We start from the raw sequence: 21,054 nt of genomic DNA on the forward strand, positions 1-21,054 counted from the left end.
TGTGAGGAGATGCATTGTATTGTCACATGAATGATATCATCAGTGATGTGACCAATGATGTCAAATGAGATGTCATCAGTGATGTCATCAGTGATGTCATTTGAGATGTCATCAGTGATGTCATTTGAGATGCTATCAGTGATGTCATTTGAGATGTCATCAGTGATGTAATCAGTGATGTCATTTGAGATGTCATCAGTGATGTCATCAGTGATGTCATCCGTGATGTCATTTGAGATGTCATCAGTGATGTCACTGACCATGTCATGAATGATGTAATATGTGACATCATCAGCAGTGAATTGCGGGTGCGCGATATATAGTTAGTGCAACTAACTATATATGGAATTTCAATGGTTTTGTGTGAGTAAAATAAGGTTTTTTAAATGCTAATTCCTAACTATATATGGTCTATAACCTGTTTTTTTCAGTGAATTTTCAAGGTTTTTTAAATGCTAATTCCTAACTATATATGGTCTCTAACCTATGGTTTTTTCAGTGAATTTCAATGGTTTTTTAATAGCAAATATCATAAGCTGTCGAATGTCAAGTACATGGTAAGTAAAAACATTTTCGTGTTTATGCACACTGATCTGCTTTGAATGCTGCCCCCCCCTCCCCCTCATTTCTATTAGGAGTACTCTCTCTTTGCAGATAGTGAAGGGTAGTTAACGCAGGCCTTTGCCCCCGTTGTAATCCGTCGTGCCTGCTTCTCTCTCCATTTGATTGATTGTTATCCAAGCATTTACTGTTTTAGAATTGTTTCTCTTTGGTTCATTCTCTATTTACAAACAAGCACAGAGTCGCAATACTCTGTTTAGTCTTTGCAGATAGTGAAAAATCGTGTAAAAAAACAAAAGGAATCGAGCAAAATCAGTAGGCCACTAATGGGATCTCTTTTTGACCTCGCTAAAATAGAAACATTAGGAACAACCCCTCATGAGAAATACGAAACTAGTGAGATGAACTGAGCTCCACACCATGATGGCTGCAAGACAGCTCGGCTCCGCCACCCACCCCGCCCAAAATAACGATAAACTCTATGCAAATATTACAAATATATACAACACACCAGCAAAGTAACAGGGTAAAACATTTTATTAAATAACTATTTACATAACTATTTTATACTTTTTGGTGCCCGATCCGGCTAGCTCAATCGATCGAGCATGAAACTCATGCACTCTGATAGTTCAAAGTTTTGAGGAGTGCTTGTAACACTGTCTGAAGCTTATTTGCACTTGCTACAGCTTCACTATTCTCAATGTAAGTGGGGGCTGTTTGAGGACGTGACTGCATTTGAAAACAATGTGATGCGGTGCCACCCTGAACCGCTTGACGGAGGCCCCCGAGGGACGGTGTGATGGCGTGGACTCGGAGGGGGCGCTTGGCTCCGGCCCCCTCCCCAAGTCGTGTTGCCCTGGTGTGGCCTGGGATCGCCCCCGACATAGGTGGCCGGCTCCCGGGGTCAAGCGGAACTTTTTGCCTTTTGGTGACTCTTCCATTCTTGACCTTGTCCCACAATCCGTTTCACCTAAAGACACGCTGTAGTGGGGCGCCCCTTTACCGTTTCAGTTGACATTCCGCCCGCTTTTGCTACACTGTGCCTCTTCCGCTATTCAGCTGTTTACCGCTCGCTCTTTCGACTACAGCGTCTCGCTCACCATGTAGTTGAGTTGCTCCCGCTCTTGCGGTGCAGCGATAGGCGGCTGCCACAGGACTCTTAAAATGGCGGCCGGCTCTTCAGATTTGGGCGTGGTCCACTAAAATGGCCCAGCGACACCTTGGAACATGAAAGCACCACCATCTCGTGGCTCCGTCGTGGTCATTCCGCGAGCAATCATGGCAGCCGCTCCCCACCGGAAGCCTGCAGGAGTCGGGGGCCCCCAATACTTTTGTAGAATCTTCAAGGCTGAGGGGACGCTTTCGAGAATGGGGTCAAAGACCTAGCAGACAAGCGTCCGATTTTCAAGGTGTCCCAGGGCCATTTCAGTGGACCAGGCCCAAAAAGGAAAGAGCCTGCCGCCATTTTGAGAGTCCTGTGGCAGCCGCCTATCGCTGCACCGCAAGAGTGGGCGCAACTCAGCTGAATGGCGGATTTTGGCACAGTGTACCAAAAGCGGGCGGAATGGCAACTGAAACGGTAAAGGGGCGCCCCACTACAGCAGACGAGCCTCCACCTGGGGAGGCCCGTTCACGCCGCCTCACCCCCCCCCCCCAGGGCGCCCCACGCCGTTATTCGGAGCAGCATTGTAGGATACCAAAACCAGTGCGGCAACTTACTGGACATCACCTGGGTGCCATCCACATCTCAGCGCGTTCTGCTGCCTTGGGACTATTCGCACAACAGACCGCTACTGACGAGGCCACCCCCCGGGACGCCCCACGCCGTTTTTTGGAGCTGCATTGTAGGATACCCAAAACCAGTGCGGCACCCAGGCAACATCACCTGGGTGCCGTCCAGAACTCAGCACGTTGTGCTGCCTTGGGACTATTCGCACAAAACACAGCTACTGACTATTGTTGCTTCTTTTTTCCTAAAAATGTTTAAATGTTTTTACTGTTTTTGTTGCGTTGTATATATTTATAAGTTATTAAAGTTTTATAATCCTACTACTTTGTTGGAGTGCTATATATTTTTAATGTGACACATAATTGTAAAAACTTTGATGTACAAAGAGGCATCCCTCGAATCTTCCGCTTCAGGCTCGGTCCCCTCCCCAATCACAATACAGGATGGTTTTCAGATAGTACGAACGCGTGTGGTGTGACGGATCTCATCGGGTGGGGGCCTTGATCTACTGTAACTCCTTTGAAGAGGGGTGATTCTTTACAGCTGGGGCCATAAACTACATCTGCAGGGCTAGGATATAGCCTGGGACCGGCCTGGACAATTGGACACAGAGGAAGAGGAGTTTCAGAGGGTGCGGTAGTGAATAGGGCGAAAGGGAGGTGTCGGGCGGGCACAGGGTGTGATTCTCAGGGAAGAGCAGCGCAGATGGGGGAGGTTTATTGCCCATGCATAAGACAGAGAGCGGGGGTGACCAGTGCCTGGGGGAGATGATTGCGAGGGTGGGGAGCCATGCTAAGGATCGACAGCGTGCAGAGAGTGGGTCTGGTCAAGGCATCTAAAATGGCTGCCGTGCACGACAAAAGTGTGGCATTTGAAAAAAGGCAAGATGGCGCAGACAATGTTTATCAACACTTCCTGATTTCCTTCGAATCGAACGTTAACAGACGTTATCTCTCCCACACTACCGGTCCCCCTCGGCTTAAACGCCGAGATGGTAGGGACTGCATCCCGTGGAGATAGGCCGAGACATCACTCAGCAGAAAAAAAAGAAAAAAAAAGTCTATAAACATACAATAAATTAAAAGTCAATCATTCTTGTTTCCTTGTAGTACGCTCCCCAGTCCGCTTCCCGTTACGCGAACCGGGCGCACCCCACGAAAAAAAAAAGTTTTATTTTTTTTATTTTTTTTGCCCCGCGGAGCCCTTTTAAAGCCTCCACATCAAACCTAGGGGGTCAGGGAGGATCTACTATGCCCCCTTATGATCATTTGCCCCTTCGCTTTGGCCTCCTCTTGTCTCTCGATCCTACCGAGAGACAAGATGGCGGCCGCTCCGTACTGTTTGGAATGTTTACAGACACCGGAGAGACAATCAGCTTCGCTTCGCAAAGCTCCGTAACGCGAAAAGTACGCGAAACGGAGCGCTACCCGGGACGCTGTCACAGATATATATCTTTTTTTAAACGTTAATTTCTCAAAATCCACTGGAGCACATATATTGAGACCCAGCAAAGGCACATCGGGCTACCGGTCCCTACAATTTTGCCAAGTTTCATGCAAATCCATTCAGCCGTTCGATTTTTTTTTTTTTTTTTTGCCCCGCGGGGCCCTTTTAAAACCTCCACATCAAACCTAGGGGGTCAGGGAGGATCTACTATGCCCCCTTATGGTCATTTGCCCCTTCGCTTTGGCCTCCTCTTGTCTCTCGATCCTACCGAGAGACAAGATGGCGGCCGCTACGGACTGTTTGGAATGTTTACAGACACCGGAGAGCCAATCAGCTTCGCTTCGCAAAGCTCCGTAACGCGAAAAGTACGCGAAACGGAGCGCTACCCGGGACGCTGTCACAGATATATATCTTTTTTTGAACGTTAATTTCTCAAAATCCACTGGAGCACATATATTGAGACCTGGCAAAGGCACATCGGGCTACCAGTCCCTACAATTTTGCCAAGTTTCGTGCAAATCCATTCAGCCGTTCGGGCTAAAAGTGAGGCCAACCGCCCTATGGAAATTAACATTGGAAAAACGCGTTTTGGGACCCCCCTTTTTTCTTGGCCCCCCCTTGACGAACCCCCCCAAATTTTCAGGGGCTGCTCAGAAACAAAATGTTCCATTTTCCTGAAAATTTCAGCCAATTCCGTCTACAAACGGCAAAGTTATTAGACATAGAATTTTCAAAAATCCCATAGAGAAAAAATCCTAACTATATATACCTACTGGCGACCGCCAATAGGTAATATATATTATATATATATATATATTCACTGAAAAAACCATAGGTTATAGACCATATATAGTTAGGAATTAGCATTTACAAAACCTTGAAAATTCACTGAAAAAACCATAGGTTATACACCATATATAGTTAGGAATTAGCATTTACAAAACCTTATTTTACTCACACAAAACCATTGAAATTCCATATATAGTTAGTTGCACTAACTATATATCGCGCACCCGCAATCCACTGCTGATGATGTCACATATTACATCATTCATGACATGGTCAGTGACATCACTGATGACATCACTGATGACATCTCAAATGACATCACTGATGACATCACTGACGACATCTCAAATGACATCACTGATAACATCTCAAATGACATCACTGATGACATCACTGATGACATCTCAAATGACATCACTGATGACATCACTGATGACATCATCCAGTGACTGTGTGTTTCTGTAAAGTTAAAATGTGTCTTACATATTGAAGAATGAGTGGAAGTATAAGTGTCTGGACAAAGGATTTAGTAGGTGCATGACTGAATGTATGAGTGAGTGATTAAATGTGTCTCACTGAGTGCATGGGTTAGTGACTAAACTATCTTAATTTGAGCATCATTATGTCTGTTGTTCTGTAAACTGCTGCATGTGTTGATCAGTAGCTATATGATTAACTATATGGGTTACTGATTGATTGTCCAAGTATTTGTATGGGAGACTGAGTGTGTGTGTGGCTGGCTGGCTGGGAGGTGTGTGACTCTGTGCAGATCAATGTGTACTTGTATCAATGATTCTATAAGAAGGTCAGTATGTGTTAGTATATGTTTGAAAATGTAAGGTGCTCTATGTTTAACTGTATAGACAAGAAAATGGAAGTGTCATTGATTCTTTAACAGGACTGACTACGTGTTTGAGTAACTCCATGGATGAGTGGCAGACTGTGAGTGTCTGTATAGGTGTATGAGTGCATATGATAGTGTTGTAAAGATGAGTGATTGTATGTATGAATGATTGTATGGGTGAATGAGTGAATGTGTGTGTAGACATAGGAATCAGTGAGTGCGTATGTAGTAAGTAGTATTGGTGTGTCAATGGTTTCAAAAATTATACTCTGTATTTAACACTGGGTGAAACAGAGGTTATATTAAAATGTGAGGAGATGCATTGTATTGTCACATGAATGATATCATCAGTGATGTGGTCATTGATGTCAAATCAGATGTCATCAGTGATGTCATCAGTGATGTCATTTGAGATGTCATCAGTGATGTCATCAGTGATGTCACTGACCATGTCATGAATGATGTAATATGTGACATCATCAGCAGTGGATTGCGGGTGCGCGATATATAGTTAGTGCAACTAACTATATATGGAATTTCAATGGTTTTGTGTGAGTAAAATAAGGTTTTGTAAATGCTAATTCCTAACTATATATGGTGTATAACCTATGTTTTTTTCAGTGAATTTTCAAGGTTTTGTAAATGCTAATTCCTAACTATATATGGTCTATAACCTATGGTTTTTTCAGTGAATTTCATTGCTTTTTTAACAGCTAATATCTGTAGCTGTAAAATGTATTCTTCTTTAAATCCAAAAATATATTTTATATGTTTATGAATAATTTTTTTTTTAAATATTTTTTTTTCTTCGTTCCCGCTTCGCGAATCGGGAAGCTTCCCGTTAGCTGACCTTGATGCCGCGAAATAGACCGCGAGCCGGTAAACGTTTCTTTACCGCAACTGCCGCGTTAGAAAACAACATCGTGACGCCTCCCGTCCGCATGACGTTTCACGTTGTCGCGTGATACGTCATATGACGTGCTACGTTAGGGAACTGGTACGCGAAGCGAGTCGCAAAGCGCAGGTTTCTGGAAGCAAACCGGGAGGCCCTGCAAAGCGCTTAACGTAAACACAGCAGGTCATGTGACTTGGTAATAACACTTTTCATTGGTTCATTTCACTTTTGGTTTCCTAATGATGTAAGACTAGGTCATATAATCTAAAATGAACACTTTTCATTGGTTGAGAACTCTTGTTTTTCCCAAATGATGAAAATCCCTCCTTCTTTCCTCACTCTGACTTTCATCATTGTGAGAGAAAGACCCTTTGTGATCACTGAGTAATGGCTTCTTTAGTAGCTTCAGCTGGTGCTTCCCCACCACCTCCACCACATCCAAGGAAGAGTGGACCACCTGCTCAAGTTATAATTCAACAAGAAGAGGAAGAAGAGGAACAGGACGACGAGCACGAAGAGAGGCAGTTTTTGCCTGAGGAGCCCAGGACGTCTCACCGGAAAGAAAACTTCATTTGGCAATTTTTTAAAATTCCCAAAGGTCAGAAAAAAGTAAATGCAAGATACGTAACTTGCCTTATATGTCAAGATAGACTGTCCAGAGGGACCGAGAAAAAATACAGTTTCGGAAACTACACAATGCATCGCCATATGACTAGGTGGCATCCTAACAACTACAGTGCTGCACAGTTTCGGAACGACCTAGATAATCTCCCTATTATGGCCAGAAGATCTGTTGTACCGGAAGTAACAGGACCAGAGGGCAGGGAGATAGTGCCAAATATACAAATGAGATTTGGTGAAGTAAAACACGTCTGCGTAAATTGCGATGGATTCATTTGCTACGGAGAAAGAAGCATCACTCTGATCAACAGAGCTATTTACTATCATATGCAAGTTTGTACGAAACGCCCAAAATAATAAATACTTTTTTTTTGTTTTGTTGCTCCTGTTGAGCCCTTTACAATGAATCGTTTTCATTGCCCCCTCCAAGAAAAACCCAAAAAAATATAAAACTGTTCAGAAAAATTCAAAAAAAGTAAAAAAATGTTCAGAAAAATAATAAAAAAAATATAAAACAACAAAAACAATAAAAAAAAAGTTCTTTTCAGAACTACCTCCCCGTTATTAAAAAATTGGTACAATATTTGGAACTGTGCCAACCTCTATTTCTCTTAGTTCGCTTCCCAGTTCGCTCGCCGGTACGCGAACCGGAAGCGAACCAAAAACAGTAAGTATAAGGGAAGGAAACAGACACTTATGTTAAAAGAAAGACAGCTATAGGGGAGTAAACTAGAGATACTATTACCCGTAATCCACTGCTGATGATGTCACATATTACATCATTCATGACATGCTCAGTGACATCATCAGCAGAGGATTGCGGGTTTTTTGGCAACGTGCCTTATCCACGGTTTAATAACGCTGCCTTTTGCTTTATATAAGTTTTCAAATTGTATGAAATATATACCAATAGGTCGTTATGAACCTTTAGGTAGTGCTTTTCTTCATGAGGTCTGGTCGCTTCCATACACATACAGATGTTTCAAAGATGATCAAGAAGTTTATCTGAATGGAGAGGAATGCACTGAGACGCCACATCATTCACTAATGTGTAGGCACATACAGTTACACGGTTCATGCAACAAACACCGACCAAATATGGCTTGCGTGTTGCAAGGCACGCCAGTTCCTGCTATCATCCCCACGTTCAAGTTGTTGGGAAATGGTAATTATTTGATGCTCAATAATGAAGATTGTTCTGGGTTAATTAAAAGTATTCCTTTTATCGTAACAGTAAGTGAACGGGTTATTTGCTGCAGAAATGTTCTATTTCCTCCCACACATGAACATAGGGAGTTTTCAATCTCGCCACAAATACCAACCTTGGGAGCAGATTTCAACGGTATGGCAAGAATAAGAGCTCTTTTGTCTCAGAGAGAGGTGGCCTTGAGTTCGGCCCGTGAAACTTTCGTGCTTCACATAGCGAACACCCGTACAGAGGTGCACACCCTTTTAAATACTGATTCGCCTTTGCATTTCAGCGACATGGTTCGGACTATCTTTAACGCATCCTCCACAAAGGCCCTGGCGCACTTTTTTAAAGTTGTTACCAGTGGTCTCGTGACTTCATTTGAGAAAATCTTTGGAGTCATCCCTGCTTTCTTTCATTCTATTTTTTCCACTCTGCTTCGTGGATTGCCATTTTTACTTGCATTACCAGCGGACGCTCTTGTGCTTTTTTACATTTTTAAATATGGATGTCCCTCCTATGCAACCTCCCGCCCTGCAGCTGCTGACACTGTTCCACAATCGCATGCTAGAATATTATGGCACAATGCCGTTGGCGATATTAAGCACGGCATATGGATTATCTTTTCGATTCTCCTACTTCACCTGTGTCCAGCCTGTATTTCACTGCCTGACCTGTGATTTCGATTGGGCCATTGATTTGTGTCTCTGCGGAGCGGTTTCTCCTGACGTCGACTTTAATCAGCTGATGACTCCTATCATTACTCACGAGTTGGTTTGTCCTGGCGAAAGGATTATGGCTGTGGCATTGATGCATGGACTAATTGGTCCCTGGAATTTACTGGCGGCAACACAGTCTTTCTTGGAACAGAGCTTTCTTGAAAACCCACCGAGCTGTCCTCTGATGGTGATAGAGGATCCGGTGCTGGGAGAGCACGTATGTTCTTTTCCGCTTTTAAGTTGGATGGCTGAACTGTTTTCGGATGAAGACGGTGACTTCCTATTGGAGGCTGTTGCAGCTTATTTTGCATACACAGTTATGTCATAGACCTTTTTCATTTTTGATATGCTGAGTACTAGCATTTCATTGACAATTCATTGACTTATTTGTCAATTTTTTATTATTTAGCTTGCCTATTGGCTTAAGACTCGATAAAGTACTTGGCTGTTTTATTTTTCTTTAGCATTAAATTTTCCTAGTTTTTAATATTTTACCTTGCGGACCGTCCACATATAAAGTTGCAATCTGCTCTCATGAGATGGCACTTCTATTATCTTATTCAGTTCGTTTCCGGATCATGGGGAGGTGTCATCTAGGTCCTGGATATCTTTACACCGTGTTAAGTTAGCATGGGCTCGTTACCGGTTTAAACGCCATTTTTCCTTTTTTGCAACTTCTGCACACGACACTTAGTTGTTGCTTTAGCTTTCAACCTAAGAGTTCATCGTGATTTACATGAGAATAATATGTTATTGCTCTACTATCTGCTTTACTTGTTAAACTATATCTGTACAGCGAGTGCTGAAGTTTCAAGAACAACACGATACAGAATTGTTATGAGGTCTGATCTCCACGACTTCATACTCATAACATAAGTGCAGCTTCTGCCAATTCTGGGCATGAGGCGGGTTTTATATTGCTTTGCCGAACACACATACACAACACTTGATGCGGTTCACATGAAGAGAGAGCTGGTGTATGCTGATGTGATTCCTTCAAATCTAAGACACTAAAGTATGGGCACGCCCTAAACCAACACAAAGAGACCTTCTTAGCAAATAATATAATATGTGTATTAGGGAGGGTGAGATATAAGCAGCCGCGGGCCGTGGAGGGAGTTACGATGGGGCAGGGAGGCGGGGAGGGGGAGGGGCAGCGTGGAGCCCTCTCCACCCTGCCCCTCCCCCTCCCCGCCTCCCTGCCCCACCGTAACTCCCTCCACGGCCCGTGGCTGCTTATAAGTGTTGATAACTCTTATTCATTTACAGCATGTTAACATACTGTCACCATTCGCTTTTTATGTACTAGTAACTATGCTGGTAATTTTGCTACTGATAATATGTGTACTTGTATTATCTAAGATACTACGCCTGAGAAGACGGCATTAGTAAATAAACATTTCAAATACACATGTGTTCTTCTTAACTCCATGTTCTGGTTTCTAAGAAATATATAACGACCGACTGTTCATGAGTTCCAAGTATCCTGAGGTACTATAAGTTCATATTCTTGATTGTCTAAACATTGAGAGTTTGTTATATCCAATGTGACACTGTACCTAGCTTGCTAAGGGGTTTTTGATTACTAAGGTGAGTTTTGGGACACCCTAATTCGCCGAGGTTCCAATCCTCTGTCCACAGTTCTGTGTGAGAACAGAAACCCTGCGACAGGGGCACCCCCGACCCTTGCTGGAGCTTCATCACACTTGCGATACAACTCCAGCAATGCGCCACCTTTACGGCACAGATACATCACGCATCTGTGCTGTTTTTGCCCCATGATGCGCCGCATTGTAAATGCAGCACACCATAGGTGACGGAACAGCGGCACAGAATGACTAACACATCCCTGGTGATGCGCCAGTCATCATAAATCTATCCCTATGCTTCTTATCTTGTTAGAGATGAACCGCCATATGTATCATCAAAGTTTTTTGCATTTCCTAAATAGCGAACTTTAAGGAATAAATAGCGATTCTTTACCATTCCTAGTTTGCGATTAGCTATTTGCTAATTACAAATTACCCATTCATTTCCTTCATTTCCATAGGGCGGTTGGACTCACTTTTAGCTCGAACAGCTGAATGGATTTCCACGAAACTTGGCAAAATTGTAGGGACTGGTAGCCCGATGTGCCTTTGCTATGTCTCAAGATATATGCTCCAGTGGTTTTTACGAAAATTAACTTTGAAAAATATATATTGGGCTACATTGGCCTATATATATGTTGGAGCCCAAATGTAGCCCAATGTAGCCCAATGAAAAACAAATGTAGCCCAAATATCAGCCAGATGTAGCCCAACTATAGCCCAGTGACAGAATGACCAATCAGCTTCGCAAACCTCCGTTACGCGAAGCGGAGCGCTGTTACAGATATATATCTTTTTTTGAACGTTAATTTCTCAAAATCCACTAGACCACATATATTGAGACCTAGCAAAGGCACATCGGGCTACCAGTCCCTAATATTTTACCAAGTTTCGTGCAAATCCATTCAGCCATTCGATTATTATTATTATTTTTTTTTTTTGCCCCGCGGGGCCCTTTTAAAACCTCCACATCAAACCTAGGGGGTCAGCGAGGATCTACTATTCCCCCTTATGGTCATTTGCCCCTTCGCTTTGGCCTCCTCTTGTCTCTCGATCCTACCGAGAGACAAGATGGCGGCCGCTACGGACTGTTTGGAATGTTGACAGATGCCGGAGAACCAATCAGCTTCGCTTCACAAAGCTCCGTTGCGCGAAAAGTACGCGTCCTGGAGCGCTGCCCGGTCCGCTGTTACAGATATATATCTTTTTTTAAACGTTAATTTCTCAAAATCCACTGTAGCACATATATTGAGACCTACAAAAGGCACATCGGGCTACCAGTCCCTACAATTTTGCCAAGTTTCGTGCAAATCCATTCAGCCGTTCGGGCTAAAAGTGAGGCCAACCGCCCTATGGAAAACTCAATGTTAAAAACACGTTTTGGGACCCCCCTTTTTTCTCGGCACCCCCTTGACGAACCCCCCCCAAATTTTCAAGGGCTGCTCAGAAACAAAATGTGCCATTTTCCTGAAAATTTCAGCCAATTCCGTCCACAATCTCCAAAGTTATTAGACATAGAATTTTCAAAAATCCCATAGAGAAAAAATCCTAACTATATATACCTACTGGCGACCGCCAGTAGGTAATATATATATATATATATATATATATATATATATATATATATATATATATTCACTGAAAAAACCATAGGTTTCACACCAGTTATAGTTAGGAATTAGCATTTAAAAAACCTATTAAATTCACTGAAAAAACCATAGGTTTCACACCTGTTATAGTTAGCTGGAAGTTTTACTCACATAAAACCATTGAAATTCCCACGTTATAGTTAGTTGGACTCACTATAACTTGCGCGTGCAATGTACTGCTGATGACATCACATATTACATCACTCATGACATGGTCAGTGACATCACTCATGACATCACTGATGACACCATCCAGTGAATGTGTGTCTTTCTGAAAAATAAATATGTGTAATATATGTATATGTAAAAATTGATGGAAGAATAAATGTTTAAAAAAGGGTTTACATGGATGTTTTTTTTTTTTAAATTGATTGGTTCACTGGCTTATTAAGTGTATCTTAGTGTATACATATATTAGTGAGTAATGTTTAAATATTTAAATATATGGATTAGTGTTTCACTTTGTGTATAAGTAGCTGCATGGGTTGGTGAGTAGCTACATGTGTATGTATATGGGTTATTAGATGTTTTTTTTTAATATCAATATGAGTGTCTATATGTTTGGTGGGGGTATTACTTAGAACATAGATGCATGAGTGACTGACTCTCTGTATATGTTTTGAAGACAACATATGTGCAGGACTGAATGGGTGGATGACTGTGTATATGTGTGTGTTACTGACTGAATGACTGTCTCACTATTGTCTTTATCAGTAACTACATATGTTTTAATGTAATATATGTGAATATTATATATATATATATAATGTATATATATATATAATAATATAATAATAAATATAAATAATTATATATATAAAATAATGAATATTGATGTATATAAGTGACTATATGTGAGAGTAAGGGATTGTAAGAGTTCCTGTTTAAATAAGTATGTGTTTCTATAAGTGATTGTTTAAGAGAGTAAGTATGTGTAAGGTTCCTTAGAAGTAAGGTGGTAGTGTGGGTACAGCTGTATATGCAAATAAATGGATGTTCAATAGTATTTATTTGCATGTGTGAGTATGTGTGAGAGTATCTTTTGGATTACTGTCGGTGTGTAACAGGATGTATAGGTGTATCACTACATATGATGAGTGAGTATACGTATGAATGATTATATAGAACTGTTGGTGAACGAGTGGATGTGTATATAGATGGTTGAATTATTGAATTGGTTGTTGTAACTGGTATGGGTATCTCCATTTTTTTGAAAATGTTAGTTTCTATTCTTGAATATGTGTTTCAAGGGTTACATTACAGTGAAAGGAGGTCTGTCACTCTGTCACAAGGATGGTGTCATCAGTGATGTAATGAGTGATGTCACTGACCATGTCATGAGTGATGTAATATGTGATGTCATCAGCAGTGCATTGCTCGCACAAGTTATAGTGAGTCCAACTAACTATAACGTGGGAATTTCAATGGTTTTATGCGAGTAAAACATCTATAACAGGTGTGAAAGCTATGGTTTTTTCAGTGAATTTAATAGGTTTTTAAATGCTAATTCCTAACTATAACTGGTGTGAAACCTATGTTTTTTTCAGTGAATTTAATAGGTTTTTTAAATGCTAATTCCTAACTATAACTGGTGTGAAACTTATGGTTTTTTCAGTGAATTTCAATGGTTTTTTAATAGCAAATCTCTATAGGTATAAAAAGTAAAAAATGTTATAACGAATTTTATATTGTATAATTATGTAATAGTTTTTTTCTTTTTTTTTGCCCCGGAGCGCTCCCGGGGCGCGTACCGGTGAACGCACGGGTAAGCGCAGTGCTTTGGCGCACCCCGGGGCGCGTACCGGTGAGCGTCCCGTTAGCGCTATTCTCGCGAACGAAAACAACATTGTGACGTTTCGTGTAACCGCGTGATGGGTCATATGACGCACTGCGTAAGCGCACCCGGAAGCACGCGAGCGCATACGATCGCGCAATGTCCTGATGCACTTACGCTACGCGCCCCCGGGCGAGCCCCAGGGCGCGACTACGGGCGCGCCCCGGGGCACGCTCCGGGGCGCGTAGCGTAAGCGCGTCGGGTCATGTGACCTGAAAATAAAACTTTTTATTGATTCATTTCACTTTTGGTTTCCTAATGATGTAAGGCCAGGTCATGTGACCTAAAAATAACACTTTTCATTGGTTCAGAACAGTTTTCTTTTCCAAATAATGAAAGACCCCACCTTTTTTCCTCATTCTACCTTTGTGCTTTGAGAGAGGAAGACCTGCAGTTATTTCAGTAGAAAATGGCTACATTAGCTGCAGCTGCTGGAGCTTCGGGACCACCACCACCACCACCACCACCACAAGGTCCACCACAAATTCACAGTGGTGGAGATCAAGAAGAGGAGGAGGATGAGGAGGAGGAGGAGAGGAGATTCCTCCGAGAGGACATTATTACCTACAAACCTAAAGAGCACATCATCTGGAAGTTTTTTTCAATCCCCAAGGACAAGAAAAAAGTAAATGCGCCTTAGGCAACCTGCTTAATATGTCATCAGGAGCTGTCAAGGGGGAATCCCAACAAAATATACTCCTTTGGCAACCACACTATTATCAGGCACATGCTACGCAAGCATCCAAATAACAATGCTAGGGCAGAGGCCAGGGAACTGGCCAGAAACCCTGTCCAATCTTCTGCCAGCACCTCCCAAACTAATGTTCCCACCCCATCGGGACCGGAAGTTAGGGAGATGTGCTCCACCATACAAACAAAGTTTTCCAATTTTAAAATAGTTTGTATTTTTTGTGGACAAACAATATGCTATGGAGAGCAAAGCATCTCACTTATTAACCGTGCTTGCGATAACCACAAGTGCCCAATGAAACATTAATTTTTTCCGCCTTTTTTTTGCTCCTGTTGAGGCCTTTAGAATTCCCTGTTTTTTGTTTCTCCCCTTAAAAAATACAAAAAATATATAAAACTGTTCAGAAAACCCAAAAAAAGTAAAAAATGTTCAAAAAAAAATATAAAACAACAAAAAGAATAAAAAAACAGTTCTTTTAAGAACTACCTTTAATTTATAAAAATAAACCTATATTTTTAAAGAATCTCTGTTAATCTTTTTTCTGCAGGGTACGCGTACCGGTACGTGCAGCGGGGGCGGGCACCGGGCGCGCAACCCAAAAAATAAATAAAGAAAAAGTGAGCATGAGGGAAGAAAACAGAGAGAGTAATGTTAATAGAAAAAGAGCTAGAGGGAGCTACACCGAGGGATTGTTTATTACATAGTAAAAAACAGAGAAGGTGTAATAGGGTGTAAGTGAGAAAAGGAAAATGAATAAGGGAGCGAAAGAAGGGAAGAGAGAAAAGAAGACTAAAGTAGAGGTACTGGTAGAATGTGAGTGGGTGTTGAAAGTAAAAGGAAGGACAGTAAAGAATGGGGAATGAGGGGTAGTGACGGAACCGGAATAAATGAACAATGGTGAGGGAGGGTGAGAAAAGAGCCGTGAGTGTAAGTAAAGAGGGGTGAAAGAGGCTGGATAAAAGTGAATAAGGTTAAGACATGGGGAGTGACAGAGAGAAAAGAGAGAGAGAGTAAAGGAAGGAGTGACTGAAAGAGTCTGAGTGAAACAGGAAAGAAAGGTAAGTAAGGCAGTGTGGGTGACTTATAGGGAGTCAGTGGGTGTAGGTGGGGGTTTGGGTGTGTAAGGTGTGTGTGTGGTGTGGGTGTGTGGGGTGTTTGGGTATGGGTGGAGGTGTGGGTGTGTGAGATATGTGTGGGGGGTGTGTGGGTGTGGGGGGTATGTGTGTGGAGTGTGTGTGTGTGTGTGTGTGTGTGTGTGTGTGTGGGATGTGTGGGTGTGTGTGTGTGAGGCGTGTGTGTGTGGCTGTGTGTGTGTGTGTGAGGTGTGTGTGGTGTGTGTCTGGGGTGTATGTCAGAGGTGTGTGTGTGTGTGTTGGGGGGAGGTGTGTGTGTAGGAGTGAAGTAAATGATTAAGGGAAGGAGAATGAGTGAGTGAGCAAAGGAAGGGAACAGAGGGTAAGGGAAGTAAAGAATGGGGACTGAAAAAAATTGAATGTAGGAGAGGAAATAGGGAAAGGGGAGTAAACATGGAGAATATGAATAAGTGAGGGAAGCAGAGTAAAGAAACAGGACTGAGGTAGGTTGAGAAAATAGTAGTGAGGTTAAAGCAAAGGGTGATGACAAACTACATTTTTTAGTCACACTTACCATATAATAAATGTAACTTTAATTACATTTTTTTACTACATTTTGTATCTGTAAAGAGAGATGAAAAAATATATTATAATTAGTAAAATATGTATTTAAAATTAAAGATACAAATGAAGAGGTTAAAAATCATAACAGTGTATTTAGAAATAAAGTAAGGTAGAAGGACAAAAAGAGGGAAAAAGAAATAGAAAGAGAGCAAATTACTAAGAGTAAGGCATATAGATTCACTGACAGAAAGGAAGAGAAGAAGAGGAAAAATGAACTGAAGGTAAGAAAGATACTAAAAGAATATGAGTTAGCAAAACTAAATCAGGAAACAGGAGTAAGTAAAAAGATAATGACAGAGGGAAAGGAGTCTAATAAAGGATGCATTTAGAAGACTGAAGAATGGAAGATAACTAAGAGTAAGTGAAGGAGAGTCATAGAGTGAAGGGATGAAGGGGGAGAGGATAATATAGAAGGATTGAGGGAAAAGGAGTGAGGAAGTTAGTAGACAGAGAGACTAAGGGAAGGACTGAGTGAAGTGGAGTACAATGAGTGAGGAAAGAAAAATGAGTAAGGGAGCAAAAGAAGGAAAGAGAGGAGAAGAGGACTAAAGCAGTGGTACTGAGAGAAAGTGATTCGGTGATGAATGTAAAGAGAAGGACACTGAAACATAGGAAATGAGGGGTAGTAATGAAACCGGACTAAAAGAAATAGGTTGATGAACGATGAGAGAGGAGCAGTGAAGTTGTTGTAAGAGAAATGATAGAAGGTAGATAAACACAAGTGAACATAACACAAGGAGAGTGAGGGACTGAGGACATAGAGGTAGTGAACGGTAAATAGAGAGAAGAGATCAAAAGAAAGGAGGAAACAAAGATAAGCAAGGGAGAGTGGATGATTTATAGTGATAGAGTGTGACAATACCGGTGAGGAATTACTAAAAGAGCAAAGGAGGAAAACACAGAAAAGGAAAGTAAAGCAGACAGACTGAAAGCTGAATAGTTATGCAAGGGAGAGAGGGGATGCAGACAGTTGAAATCAGAATGAGGGGTTATGAAAGAAGTGGACTAAAAGAACGGGGTTGAAAGAGAGTGAAAGAAAGACATTATAAGTGAGTAAAAAGAGCTGAAAGAGGGTGGAAAAAGGAAAGTGAGTGTGAGACAATGGGAATATATTTTTAATTACAGAATACAAACTATAGATTAACTTGTACAACATGTTACATAGTTTATTTTTGCTGTTCTCAGAATATATTGAATTTCACTTAAAAAAGTGAGTTCAAACTACTCATCATATGACAGCGGAGGAAAAAAATACAATCAAAAAGATTGTGTTTTAAAAAAAACCCTTCTAAACTTCAAAATAACAAATGTACACTAATCTTTGATTCATTTACTTTTCCTTTAGGCCAAATAGTATATCATGAAGGTCCTTTTCATTGGAAAGTACTCTCCTATTCTCTAAGTATTCCATTTCATCGACTTTCTAGAAGAAAACCTCGAAGAACATCTGAAATATTTTCCTTATTTTCATATACTCCTTCAGTTCAGTCATAACTCTTTGCTCATTCCTTCACCATTCCTTAAGGCCAAATAGTGTCAGATGTATCAGTATATTTTCAAATTAATTAAAACAAACTCTAAAATTACCGTTTTTCCGATGTTCTGAAAGAAAGGCTCAAACAACATTTTCACAATATTTAAATTTTCGTAATTCCATCTCTGACTCACTCATGTTCATCATTTCCTATAATACTGATATCACTTACTATGAGATCCACTTACAGTACCTATATGACAACTCAATTTTTTATATTATCTTGATCACTTTTACTCAGAATATAATTTTAAACAGCAAACTAACCTTTATTAACTGCTCCCGTCTTCATAGGCCAATTATCTTTACTTAAATTTTGGTTCTAAAAACACTAGATATGAATTTTTTAAGTCAAAAGGCAAACATTGTTTGAAAGTCAAATGAGTGTCATTACAAAGGGTCCAACCTTTACAACTTTTTAAATAGCATGTGTAATGCCCTGATGTTGTTGAAGGACCGTCATGATAAATAATAGCTACAGTTGCAAAGGTTCTTCCTGAAATTGATAACTGAGAAGCCATAATATTTTTAATAGAAGTTGACAATTTACTTCCATCAGGTCTACATCGTTGGAACATTAAAATCACATATTTAACATAAGTTTGTAAAAATAATGTGGACAGCATTGCAGACTTACATTGGGTACACACCATATTCTGATCAGCTGCTTTAACTAGATTATTAAAAGGCACTGATTTGCAGTCTGGTAAAATCAAATATATAAATCTTTCAGTATCTATTCTAGTACTACTTGATAAAGTACAGTTGTCACAGTCATGCTGCCATTGATAAGAAAGGCTAAAAAGATTTTTTATATCTACTCCTTCATCTTCCAATACATCAAATATATACATTAAACATTCCTGACAATCCTGCTGAATAATCTGTGAAAATTGATTTTGACCAGAACATATGTCTAGAAGATTTCCAATTTCTGAAACACTTTCTATTTTTGCTCTATCACTGCTACATTTCTCAAACACAGAATTCAATAAACAGCAGAATGTTTGATCCCGATTTTCAACAATCTGTTCTTCTAAATTTTGAAGAAAAAAACAACATTAACCACTACATTAGCATAGCAGTTGATACCAGAACTGTTTTCAAACTGAAATCCATCAACATCTTCAACAGAATCCTTTTTCTTTCTGCTTACAAATACAGTTTCATCTACTTTTTGTCTTTTTGCTACTACCTCACTGCAATTATTCTCATTTCTTCTTTTTCGGCCTACCACACTTTTTTCAAACAGAGGATATTGAGGCAAATGTGGAGCATACTCTCTTCTTAACCTATTGTATTCTTTAACACAATCTAGATCAGCACAAATCTTTGTTTCATCACACTCAATCAAGTACAATCCTGATAAAGTTCTGACTCGTGATAATGCCACATATGCCATACCCTCTTTAAACACAGAACTTCCAATGTTCACCAAAGCACTATCTACACTTAAACCTTGAGATTTATGAATTGTCACTGCATATGCCAAACAAACAGGGAACTGTTTTCGGCGAACATATAAGTCTTTCACAAGCAAAAATCCAGCTGAACAACGACAAATTTGTTCTATTTCGTCAATGCCATCAAATTTAATTTTTAAAATTTCGATTCCATCTCTATTTTTGTAATTCACAAAACCAACAACATGACCGATTGCTCCATTTACCAGACCTCTTTCAACATTTAAATTCCTTCTCAAAATGATACGACAATTTAAACACACATTCAGAGTCTTTTCAAAACCAGCAGTTTTAGATATAGTCTTCTGTAATGAATCCAATTTTGATTTCAAATTTTCTGACAAAATAATTGTTGCTCCCAAATGCTATATTTTATCTTTAGCTTCCAGTTTCACTATCTCTTCATTTTCTAACTTTAACATTTTGTTGTTGAACATGGAACATTCTTTCAGAGTAGGCATCAAACATATGCCAGATTTCTTCTCGTTAATTTTCTTAAAAATATTCTCTGGAAGAATGTTTTCATTTGGGTACAAATTTGAAATTAATCGTCCATGTAAAGCTTCTTTCCCATGCTGACTTATTTTTCCGATTCTTACATCTTGTAGAATATTTTTATAATCTTCATCCTTTGCCTGCCGCATATTTTGGAGTAGTTCTGCATATTTGAAATTTAACCATATATTAACGTTTCCAATGCTTCCTAGGCACTTCCTGGTATCTTCATGCGTGACCATTTTAAACACTGGTTGTCCTTTCACTGGAGTCAACTGCAGTAGATCTCCAAAAACAATAATGTGTTTTCCTCCGAATAACACATCATACTCTGTTCTAAGAATTTCTTGCATTCTCAAATGCACAAAAGCAAGCATTAGATTTGAGACCATGCTTACTTCATCAATGATAAGAAGTTTCATTTTTTTCAGGACTCTGGAAACTTCAGAACACGCATCTCCAGATAGCTTGTGGTATTGCAATTTGTTATCATGCTCCACTGGCAGCATCAGTAAACGATGTAAAGTAATCCCTTTAATATTATGTGCTGCCAGCCCAGTTGGAGCGGTAACAACACAAGACAGCGGTGATTAAGTCCTTTTCTGCAGATAAGTTGCAATTGCTTTAATCAGAAAACTTTTTCCAGTTCCCTCTTCTCCACTCACGTACAGTTGGACAGGCTTAAATGATGTACATGAGCACTCTTTCTTCTCATGACTGAATCCATGTTCAACCTGTTCTGTGACTTCGTCATATATCTGTTTCTGCTCAAGGTGTAATTGTTTCACCAAATCTTCTAAATTAATTACATCCTCTTGAGCTTGCTCCATAGCTCTTTCCACCTCATCCATGGCAGTGGCAGCTTCATTTTGGATAATTGGTCTTCCTAGTGGATCCTGACTCAATGAAGCAGAACTCTGACTGTCTTGAGAACTGTCTCTCGCAATCTCTGCAGCAATTGTTGCTTCTTGCTCTATTTCTTCATTCAACATTTGCAGATAATTTGGAAAAACAGGACATTCTATGGTATCCTTCGTTGCATTAAAAGAGTCTTCGTAACAGAGAAAATCTCCAAGTAGTTCCTCTTCTGTACGCCATGGTTTAAAGAGTTGCAAAAGAGCCAAATAGTAAAATTCTCTTTTGTCTGTATTTTCACAACTCAATTTTCGATGATTAATCAAATGACCTTTTCTCTGTTTCACTAGACATCCTTCACATCCAATGACAGCATATATTCCATTATTGATATCTTCTCTGATGTTCCTCTTATAAATATATCTTTGCAGAACTTCATAGAGACAAGCGT

Source organism: Lissotriton helveticus, chromosome 12, assembly GCF_964261635.1.
Source record: "Lissotriton helveticus chromosome 12, aLisHel1.1, whole genome shotgun sequence".
Classification (NCBI taxonomy): Eukaryota; Metazoa; Chordata; class Amphibia; order Caudata; family Salamandridae; genus Lissotriton; species Lissotriton helveticus.